The following is a 9362-nucleotide window of genomic DNA, read 5'->3' as shown; positions in this document are numbered from 1 at the left end:
ATTCTTGTCATGCCCCATCTTCTTAACACAAAGTATTTATCATGCACAACCCCGATGACAAGCCGAGCAATTGGTTCATTCATTTTAACATGCTTCAGCTTTTTCAACCCCCGCGCAATACATGAGCACAAAGCCATGGATATAGCACTACGGATGGAATAGAATATGGTGATAGAGATTAATATGGAAAAGACAAAAAAGGAAGAAAGACTCACATCGACACGGCTAATCAACGGGCTATGGAGATGCTAGTCAATTGATGTCAATGCGAGGAGTAGGGATTGCCATGCAACGGATATGTTAAGAGATGTAGGTGTATGCAAGCTCAATATAAAAACAATGTGGGTGTGCATCCAACTTTCTTGCTCAAGACCTCGGGCAATTGAGGAAGCCCGTCATTGGAATATACAAGCCAAGTTCTATAATTAAAAATTCCCATTAGTATACGAAAGTTACAACATATGAGACTCTCTATATAAAAACCATGGTGCTACTTTGAAGCACAAGTGTAGTAAAGGATAGTAACATTGCCCCTTCTCTCTTTTTCTCTCATTTTTTTCATTTTTTATTTTTTGTGTTGCGCTCTTTCTGGCCTCTCTTTTTTCGTCTGAAGTCTCATCCCAATGTTCGGGAATCGTGGTCTCCATCATCCTTTCCTCACTCGGACAATGCTCAAGTAATGAATATGATGATCATCACACTTATTTTACTTACAACTCAAAATTACAACTCGATACTAGAACAAAATATGACTATATGAATGCCTCTGGCGATGTACCAGGATGTGCAATGACCTACCGTGGCAAAGAGAAATGCACGGTACGGAAGAGGCTAGCAAATTGCGGAAAAGTAAGAGTGTGTATAATCCATGTACTCACATTAGTCATAAAGAACTTACATATTTATTGCCAAAGCTTATTAGCCCTCGAAGCAAAGTACTACTATGCATGCCCCTAGGGGGATAGATTGGTAGGGAAAGACCATCGCTCGTTCCCGACCGCCACTCATAAGACAATTAATAATAAATCATGCTCCAACTTCTTAGCATAACAAGAGACTATACGTGCATGCTTCGGGAATCATAGACCTTAACACCAATATTCTTACTAAACCACAATCATTCACTAGTACCTACCACATATTACCATCTCTATATCGCAAAACTGTTGCAAGGAATCAAACATATCATATTCAGTGATCTACAAGTTTTATGTAGGATTTTATGACTAACCATGTGAATGACCAATTCCTGTTAACTCTCTAAATAGATATAAGTGAAGCATGAGATTTTAATTATTTTTACAAAAGACCATGCTCTAATAAGTATAAGTTAAGCAGCATTCTACAAATAACAGTTTTCTATATGTAGAGAAACAGGCAATCCAAACTTCAAATGATATAAGTGAACCACATGAATCATTCTATAAAGCCATACTAATATAAGTGAAGTGCATTAAGCATTCTATAAATCAACCAAGGACTATCTCACACCAGCATAGTGCATTGTTAAAATAAAAATAAAAAGCACACGACGCTCCAAGAATTTATGCATATCATGTGAACAAAACAAAAACCGAGACATACTAATAATTGTTGAATAAAGATGGGATGCCTTCCGTGGCATCTCCAAGATTAGACGCATTGGGGTGCCTTGGGAATACCCAGCTTGAGCTCTTGCCTCTCCTCATTTGTCTCATATCAATACCTCCTCGATCTTCAAGCACTTCATCCACACAAAACTTAACAAAACCTTCATGAGATATGTTAGTATAATAAAGCAAATCACCACTTTAGTTACTGTTGCAAACCCATTCATATTTTATTTTTGCATTATACCTACTATATTCTAACTTCATCGTGGCTTATACCCCCCGATACAATCCATAGATTCATCAAAACAAGCAAACAACGCATCAAAAACAGAATCTGTCAAAAACAAAACAGCCTGTAGTAATCTGAATTTTGACCATACTTCTCTAACTCTAAACTTCTAAAAAATTAGGACAAAAAATCATAGCAGTACGACATAAAAATTTCAGAAACTTTTGACGTTCCAGTAAAAAATTAAAATTCATGGTGTATAGCCAAAGTTTATGTTTTTGCCCTGCACATACCAAACAAGCAATTTAAACATCCTAAAGGCAAATCTTGGCACATTATTTTTATGATAAAATGGATTTGTACAAGGGGATATTTTTTAAATGTTTCTGTATTTCAAGATTCACAAACTTTCCATTGAAATGAACAAGGTTCAAGGAATTCCCCCATTTCAACAGTGTTCGTCTTTCTCACTTTCACTCTTCCTTTTGAAAAGGTTTAGGTTCCCATATATATATATATATATATATATATATATATATATATATATATATATATATATATATATATATAAACACTATTCTGATCACGGGATCAGAATAATATTCTGATCACAACCTGACCTGCCCCGCTAGTAGTACATTGAACTTCCCCGTGAACTCGGTTGAACTTCCGCCAACATTGCCCAAACGGGGCTTGCGATATATCGTTGGAAAGCTATGGACACCAATATCATGATCCAACTTAAATTTTTGGCAAAATATAAGCGGTTTAAGAGCAGTTTTGAAAACCGTTTTTTCTTCGCACAAAAAACGTGAATCGTATTTTCGATCGCATTTCTAAACCGTTTATCGGAATGAGGCATATAATATGGCATTGGAAAGCTGCTGCAAAACCACTTTTTCCACATGTTGAAAGTTTTTTATAATTCCCTATGGTTAAAAGTAATTTGAAAAAACATAAAATTTCGTAAACCGAACAGCTGAGTTCATTTTTTTGATGTCATTTCTAAACGGCTAATCCAATGTTAGCATATGATATGGCGTTGGAAAGCTTATGAAAATGCGCTACTTTTTCATCTTGAAAGTTTGTTTCTAATTTTGAATGGTTTAAGAGTAATTTAGAAAATGGTCCAAGTCCTACCGAGTTCGTATTTTCGAGCTAATTTTTTAACCGTGCGTGCGAATGCAGCAAATGATATGGCGTTGGAAAGCTTGAGAAAATGCGAAACTTTTTTGTATATATTATTTCTCCTAATTCCTTACAGTTTTAAGTCAAATTGGAAAATGGCTAAAAAAGTATTTTTGGCATAAATTTTACATACTTTATCGAAATGGGACAAGTAATATACCGCTGAAAAGCTACGGAAAATGCAAAACTTTTTCATGTGGATGGTTTTCTCTGATTCCTAGCCGTTTTCAAGTAATTCCGAAAACGGCGGGATCATTCGTTCTGCCTCTACCGCGAAACAGATTCTTCGAAAATGCACCGCGTGAAGAACCTGAACTTCTCGGTGCGTGTACCTGAACTTCACTCTATTTTTCACGTGATTTTTTTACTCGTATATCTCTATCCGCTGCTCGTAGCTCTCCATCCCACTCACGGGAATTGAGTGGGTGATATACCGATGGAAAGCTGCTGTAAACACGCAACTTTCCCGTGTTGATCATTTTTTCATACTCGCGACGATTTTGAAACTTTTTCATCTGAAATTCATTCACTGTAGTAGTTGAACTTCATGCTATTTTCACGTTGAACTTCTGTGACGTATTTTTGTTTGTACATGTGCCTGAACTTTCCTCTGTACGAACCTGACCTTTATCGGAATTTTGAAAACCGTTTTTTCTTCATACAAAAAACCTGGATCGTATTTTCGATCGCATTTCTAAACCGTTTAGCAACTAAATAATCATTTTAGATAGGAATCTCGCTCATAGGCGGATTTTGCACTCGGGTCATGAAGAACTCACGTCTTTTGCGATTTTACTGCGTGAGTAACGCGCCTGACCTTCCCCGTGAACTCGGTTGAACTTCCGCCAACATTGCCCAAATGGGGCTTGCTATATACCGTTGGAAAGCTATGGACACCAGTATCATGATCCAAGTTAAATTATGGGCAAAATATAAGCGGTTTAAGAGTAGTTTTGAAAACCGTTTTTTCTTCATACAAAAAATGTAAATCGTATTTTCAATCGCATTTCCAAACCGTTTATCGGAATGAGGCAAATAATATGGTGTTGGAAAGCTGCTGTAAAACCGCTCCTTCCACATGTCGAAAGTTTTCTCTAATTCCCTATGGTTAAAGAGTAAATTGGAAAATTGTAAAATTTCACAAACCAAACAGTCGAGTTCGTATTTTCGATGTCATTTCTAAATGGCTAATTCAATTGAGGCAAATGATATGGCGTTGGAAAGCTAATAAAAATGCGCTACTTTTTCATGTTGGAAGTTTTTTCTAATTTTGAAAGGTTTAAAAGTAATTAAGAAAACGGTTCAAGTTCCACCGAGTTTGTATTTCGAGCTAATTTTTTAACCGTGGATCCGAATGCAGCAAATGATATGGCGTTGGAAAGCTTGAGGAAATGCGAAACTTTTTGTTATATATTGTTTCTCTTAATTCTTTACGGTTTTAAGTCAGTTTTGAAAATGGCTAAAAACATATTTTCATCGTAATTTCTACAAACTTTGTCGGAATGGGGCAAATAATATACCGTTGAAAAGCTACGGAAAATGCGAAACTTTTTCATGTTTATAGTTTTCTCTGATTCCTAGTCGTTCTGAAGTAATTTCAAAAACGGCAGGATCATTCGTTCTGCCTTCATCGCGAAACTGATTCTTCGAAAATGCACCGCGTGAAGAACCTGAACTTCTCGGCACGTGTACTTGAACTTCACTCTGTTTTTCACGTGCTCTTTTGGATCGCAGCTCCCCACCCACTCATCAGAATTGAACAAGTGATATACCGACGGAAAGCTGCTCTAAACACGCAACTTTCCTGTATTGATCATTTTTTCATACTCACGACGGTTTTAAAAAAAAATCATCTGAAATTCATTCAGTGCAGTAATTGAACTTTGTGCTGTTTTCACGTTAAACTTCTTGCTGTTTTCACTCTGACGTATTTTTAATAACGATGAAAATCTGAGTTTTCTATAATCATCGAACTTCTCTATCTTTTTAATATGGCCTTCTTGGTTTTATTTCTTAATCATTTTTTATGAATAAAAAAATTTAAGACACCAAAACAACATTTTTGTGTGTGTTTTTGCATTGGTTTGCACATCAAACCGGGTCATCTTTAGAAATTGAACTTCTTCTTTTCTTTTTATTTTCTTCCAACATTGTTTAGCACGTCGAACCACGTCATCTTTAGAAATTGAACTTCTCCTTTCTTTTTGTTTTCTTTCAACATTGGGTTGCACGTCGAACCGCTTCATCTTTAGAAATTGAACTTCTCATTTTCTTTTTGTTTTCTTTCAACATTGGTTTACACGTTGAACCGCGTCATCTTTAGAAATTGAACTTCTCCCTTTTTGTTTTTTTACATGTTTAAATTTCTTTTGAACTTGCTGAGATAACACACTTGACCTTCTCGAACACAACATTTTGACCTTCGAAAAACATAAATTAAAGCCAAACTTTTGACCTACACAACATGTATAATTTTCTCCACTTTTTCAAGAATAAGCGCTGATTTTTTAAAATGTTCCTCTTTTTTAATTTGAACTTCTCTGATTTTTTATGAATGGGAGAAATCCCTTTTTTATAAAGATTTTTGAAGTATATTTTTATTTGAACTTCTTGCTTAATTCATTTTGAACTTTCAGGTTTTCTAAATATCAACGTCCTCGTAAGTTTTTGTAAATCTCTATTTTGTAAATGTAATGTAATAACAAAAACTCTTATTTTCTCAAATGAAAACACACACCATGTAGTACGTGAACTTCTGATTGTTTTCACTTTGAAATGATCTCTAATTTTTTAGAAAAATCATGATGGGTTAAGAGTGTCTTTTCAACACGGTAAAACTTGTTTTGAACGATATACAAAAAACATTCAAATTATATTATGGAAATTACATGTATGATATACGGTTGGAAAGCTTATGTTTTTTGGGAGCAATTTTCCTTCTCTATTAGTAGTAGCAGGACTTCACACATTCACCAAACATGCTAGTCAATAGAGAAAAAATCATGCATGCGCAAGGAGCAATGTGTGTGTGTGTGTGTGTGTGTAGCGCTATCGGTGTGAATGCCACATTGCGGAGCTCAACCTTACACAACTTGTACTTTTTTTGTACACACATAATATTTTCCTCGAGCTCTGTAATTTATTAAATTTGAACTGCGAAAGTTAATATTTTTCTAGGTAACGCTTGTTTTCTTCCTTGTATATAAACATCGAACTACTCTCTGGTTTTAATTTGCACTTCTAGATTTTATTATTTATTGACGAGAAAGCCGAGTTTCGTAGTAAACATCGAACCAGTTTTGTTATTTTTAATTTGAACTTTTAATTCTTTTTATTTAGAAATGGTGAAAATTCATTTTTATAAACTATTATTCTCATCATTTTTTTGGGTTCATAGGTTAAACTTACTCAAAAATAATAATTTGTTTTATTCTTCAAACTTACTATGTTTTTTTTAGGATCAAAACTTACTATGTTTCATGGGGTGATCTTTTTTTATTTTTTGTGTCGTGATACTTTCTTCCTTTTGTTCTCGTTTGAACTTCGTCAATTTTTAATGTTGAACTTTCTGCATGAATTTTTACATGGTTTTCCCCAATGTGTTTTTGAACTTACATATTTTTCCTCAAGTTCCAGACTGAAAATAGAATGCACACTAGATCTACATATGTACTCGTATAAATGAACTTTATCTCGTTTAATTAAGAAAGATGTAAGTAGACTCACGGAATGTAGCTCCTTCTAAAAGGAAAATGGCTTCCTGAAGGAACACCACGCTCAAATTTCCAAAAGTAGTTTAGACTCATAAAAGTAATCAATGTGAGTTCAACTAGACATAGTAGTGCACTCCACAAACTCCCTTACGAAGCTGACCATACAACACTACTAGTCTGCTACTATGGTCAGGTATGTGAGATAGAATCTACAAATAGATTAGTATTGCAAAGAGAAAGAGACAGAGAGAGTACACCCAGGGGGAGAATGCTCCTTGCCGGCACGACCCCAATGACACCAGCTGATGTTCTAGCATTTGTTTTTCACCAACAAACTTCAGAAGATATGCTGCCAGATGTACCCAGCAACACTCATTTCAGACTTCAGTTTTCACCATCGCCTACTGCCACACTGGAGCTGCTATTGTAACTGAACTGGCATGAGAAAATTACTCGACATGCATGGATGTTCTACAGACACGCGGTCATGAACAACATAAGCTTCAGTGACAACTGAACTTCAACCAGGGGCGAAGCTGAACTTTTTGAATCTGACGCTGTAAAAAATAAGTAAGCATCAAACTTTTTTTATCTCTCTATCGTCCGGTGCAGTGGAGGTAGGAACCAGCAAGCAGAGATAGCGGTAAAAGAGTGGACCATGATATGTCACCTATATATATATATATATATATATATACCTCACGCCGGCGACGAGGTGTGGACAAAGGTCGCTGGAAGGAATTGACACGAGCATCTCCGGCGGTTCTACTCCCCCCTGCACTGAAGTTCAATCACACCGTGGGGAGTGAGCCTGCCGTTGGAGCATCTGCCACCAACAACATGGTCGGGGCTTCATCGGGAGCCGAAGCCCGGGGTGGGTAGGGGCGAGCCATCGGAGCAGGAGGACGTGAAGGAAGAGGGGTGCCTGACACCGGCGCTGGATCTGACATGTGGTTGGGGAGGGGTTGCTGGTGGCGCCGCCCGGTGGGATTGGGGCAGGAGGGTCATGACGGCAGCCGTGCGCAGGTGGTGGCTCGGAGCTACGCCTGCTCTGGTGGGTGGAGGCAGGGCAGGGGCACAGGGCGCAGCGGAATCAAACTCACGCGGCTGGCCATGTCGAACTTCACAAACGCCTACCAGCGCAGAGAAGGGGACGGGAGAGAGGAGGCCATCGCGGATGCGCCGTGCTCGGGGGATGGAGGAGGAACAATAGGGAGGAGGCCGTTTTCCGCGTCGCGCTTGGGGACGGAGGCTCACCGGAGCAGCACCGCCGTGAGCAATCGCCGGATCCCGCGGATCTGAGCACTGGAGGCAGGGGCCGTGGCGCGCCAGAGGAGGAGGGGGTGGCCTCGTGCCGGATGATGCGGGGGCAGCGGCGCGCCGGAGGAGGAGGGGGTGGCGGCACGCCGGGGGAGGCAGGGGCGGCGGCGCACGGGGTGGGGCGGCGGCGCACGGGGTGGGGCGGCGGCGGCGACCTCCTGGTGGAAACGCGTGGGTCGGGTGGGTGGGCTACGAGGTTGGAGACGCGGGGGTGGGTAGTTTTTCTTTTTCTTTTTTCGGCTCGTTGGTTTTTAGTTCGGGAAGGATCCCCTCATCGCGCATACGCGTGTTGTCATCCAAATAACTAAAGCCATTAAGCTAGGTATAAAGTGTTCAACTAGTTGATGCACCCGGATCCTATATATCATGCAACAACAAAGTCTAACTCTTTTACTATGCATCGGCATTTCATAAAAGAACAATTCATGCACATCAAGTAAAGGCCAATGCATAGTATAAATAGTTTCTTGCAATTTTATCGTATTGAAAACATAGAGAGGCGGAGATGTAGCTCCTCTTTCATAATAATTGCAAATAGGAACAACAAGCACATGCATATTATATCCATCAAAATCATCATTTGCAATAGTAAAATGCAACCCATCAATATAATCCTTAATAAGTGCAAACTTCTCCGATATACTGTAGTTGGGAGAATTCAAAAAGCTAATAGGACTATCATGAGTGGGTCTAATAGCAACAATTTCATTCTTAACATAAGGAACTATATCAAATTCATCTCCATAACCATAATTCACATTGGCATCATGTCCACAAGCATAGCAAGCATCAAGTTCATCAAAAATGATATTTCAAAAGAATCAGTGGGACCATAACAATCATCATAGCATTCATTCTTCGGTAAGATCAAAGGGACATTAAACAATGTTTGAGTTGAAGAGTTGCTCTCATTAGAAGGTGGGCACGGGTGTCGGTGTCAAAACCGGCGGATCTCGGATAGGGGATCCCGAACTGTGCGTCTAAGGCTAATGGTAACAGGAGGCGGGGGACACGATGTTTACCCAGGTTCGGGCCCTCTCGATGGAGGTAATTATACCCTACTTCCTGCTTGATTGATCTTGATGATATGAGTATTACAAGAGTTGATCTACCACGAGATCGTAGAGGCTAAACCCTAGAAGCTAGCCTACGGTATGATTGTTATTGTCCTACGGACTAAACCCTCCGGTTTATATAGATACCGGAGGGGGCTAGGGTTACACAGAGTCGGTTACAGAGAAGGATATCTGTACATCCGGATTGCCAAGCTTGCCTTCCACGCCAAGGAGAGTCCCATCCGGACATGGGACGAAGTCTTCA

The 9362-nt window shown here is 39.1% G+C and overlaps 1 long non-coding RNA gene across 1 annotated transcript; it reads right to left on the bottom strand.

Moving 5' to 3' along the window:
• Window positions 1–6751: 6751 nt before the first annotated feature.
• Window positions 6752–8253, bottom strand: LOC123041740 (uncharacterized). The gene is made up of 2 exons (XR_006418626.1): window positions 7421–8253; window positions 6752–7279 (listed from the first exon to the last, which is right to left on the bottom strand). It is a non-coding gene; the product is annotated as an uncharacterized lncRNA (long non-coding RNA).
• Between the last annotated feature and the right edge of the window lie 1109 nt (window positions 8254–9362).

This window comes from Triticum aestivum, chromosome 2B (genome assembly GCF_018294505.1).
Source record: "Triticum aestivum cultivar Chinese Spring chromosome 2B, IWGSC CS RefSeq v2.1, whole genome shotgun sequence".
NCBI lineage: Eukaryota > Viridiplantae > Streptophyta > Magnoliopsida > Poales > Poaceae > Triticum > Triticum aestivum.
The sequence above is the reverse complement of the archived record's forward strand: the minus strand, read 5'-3'. Positions and strand labels throughout refer to the sequence as shown.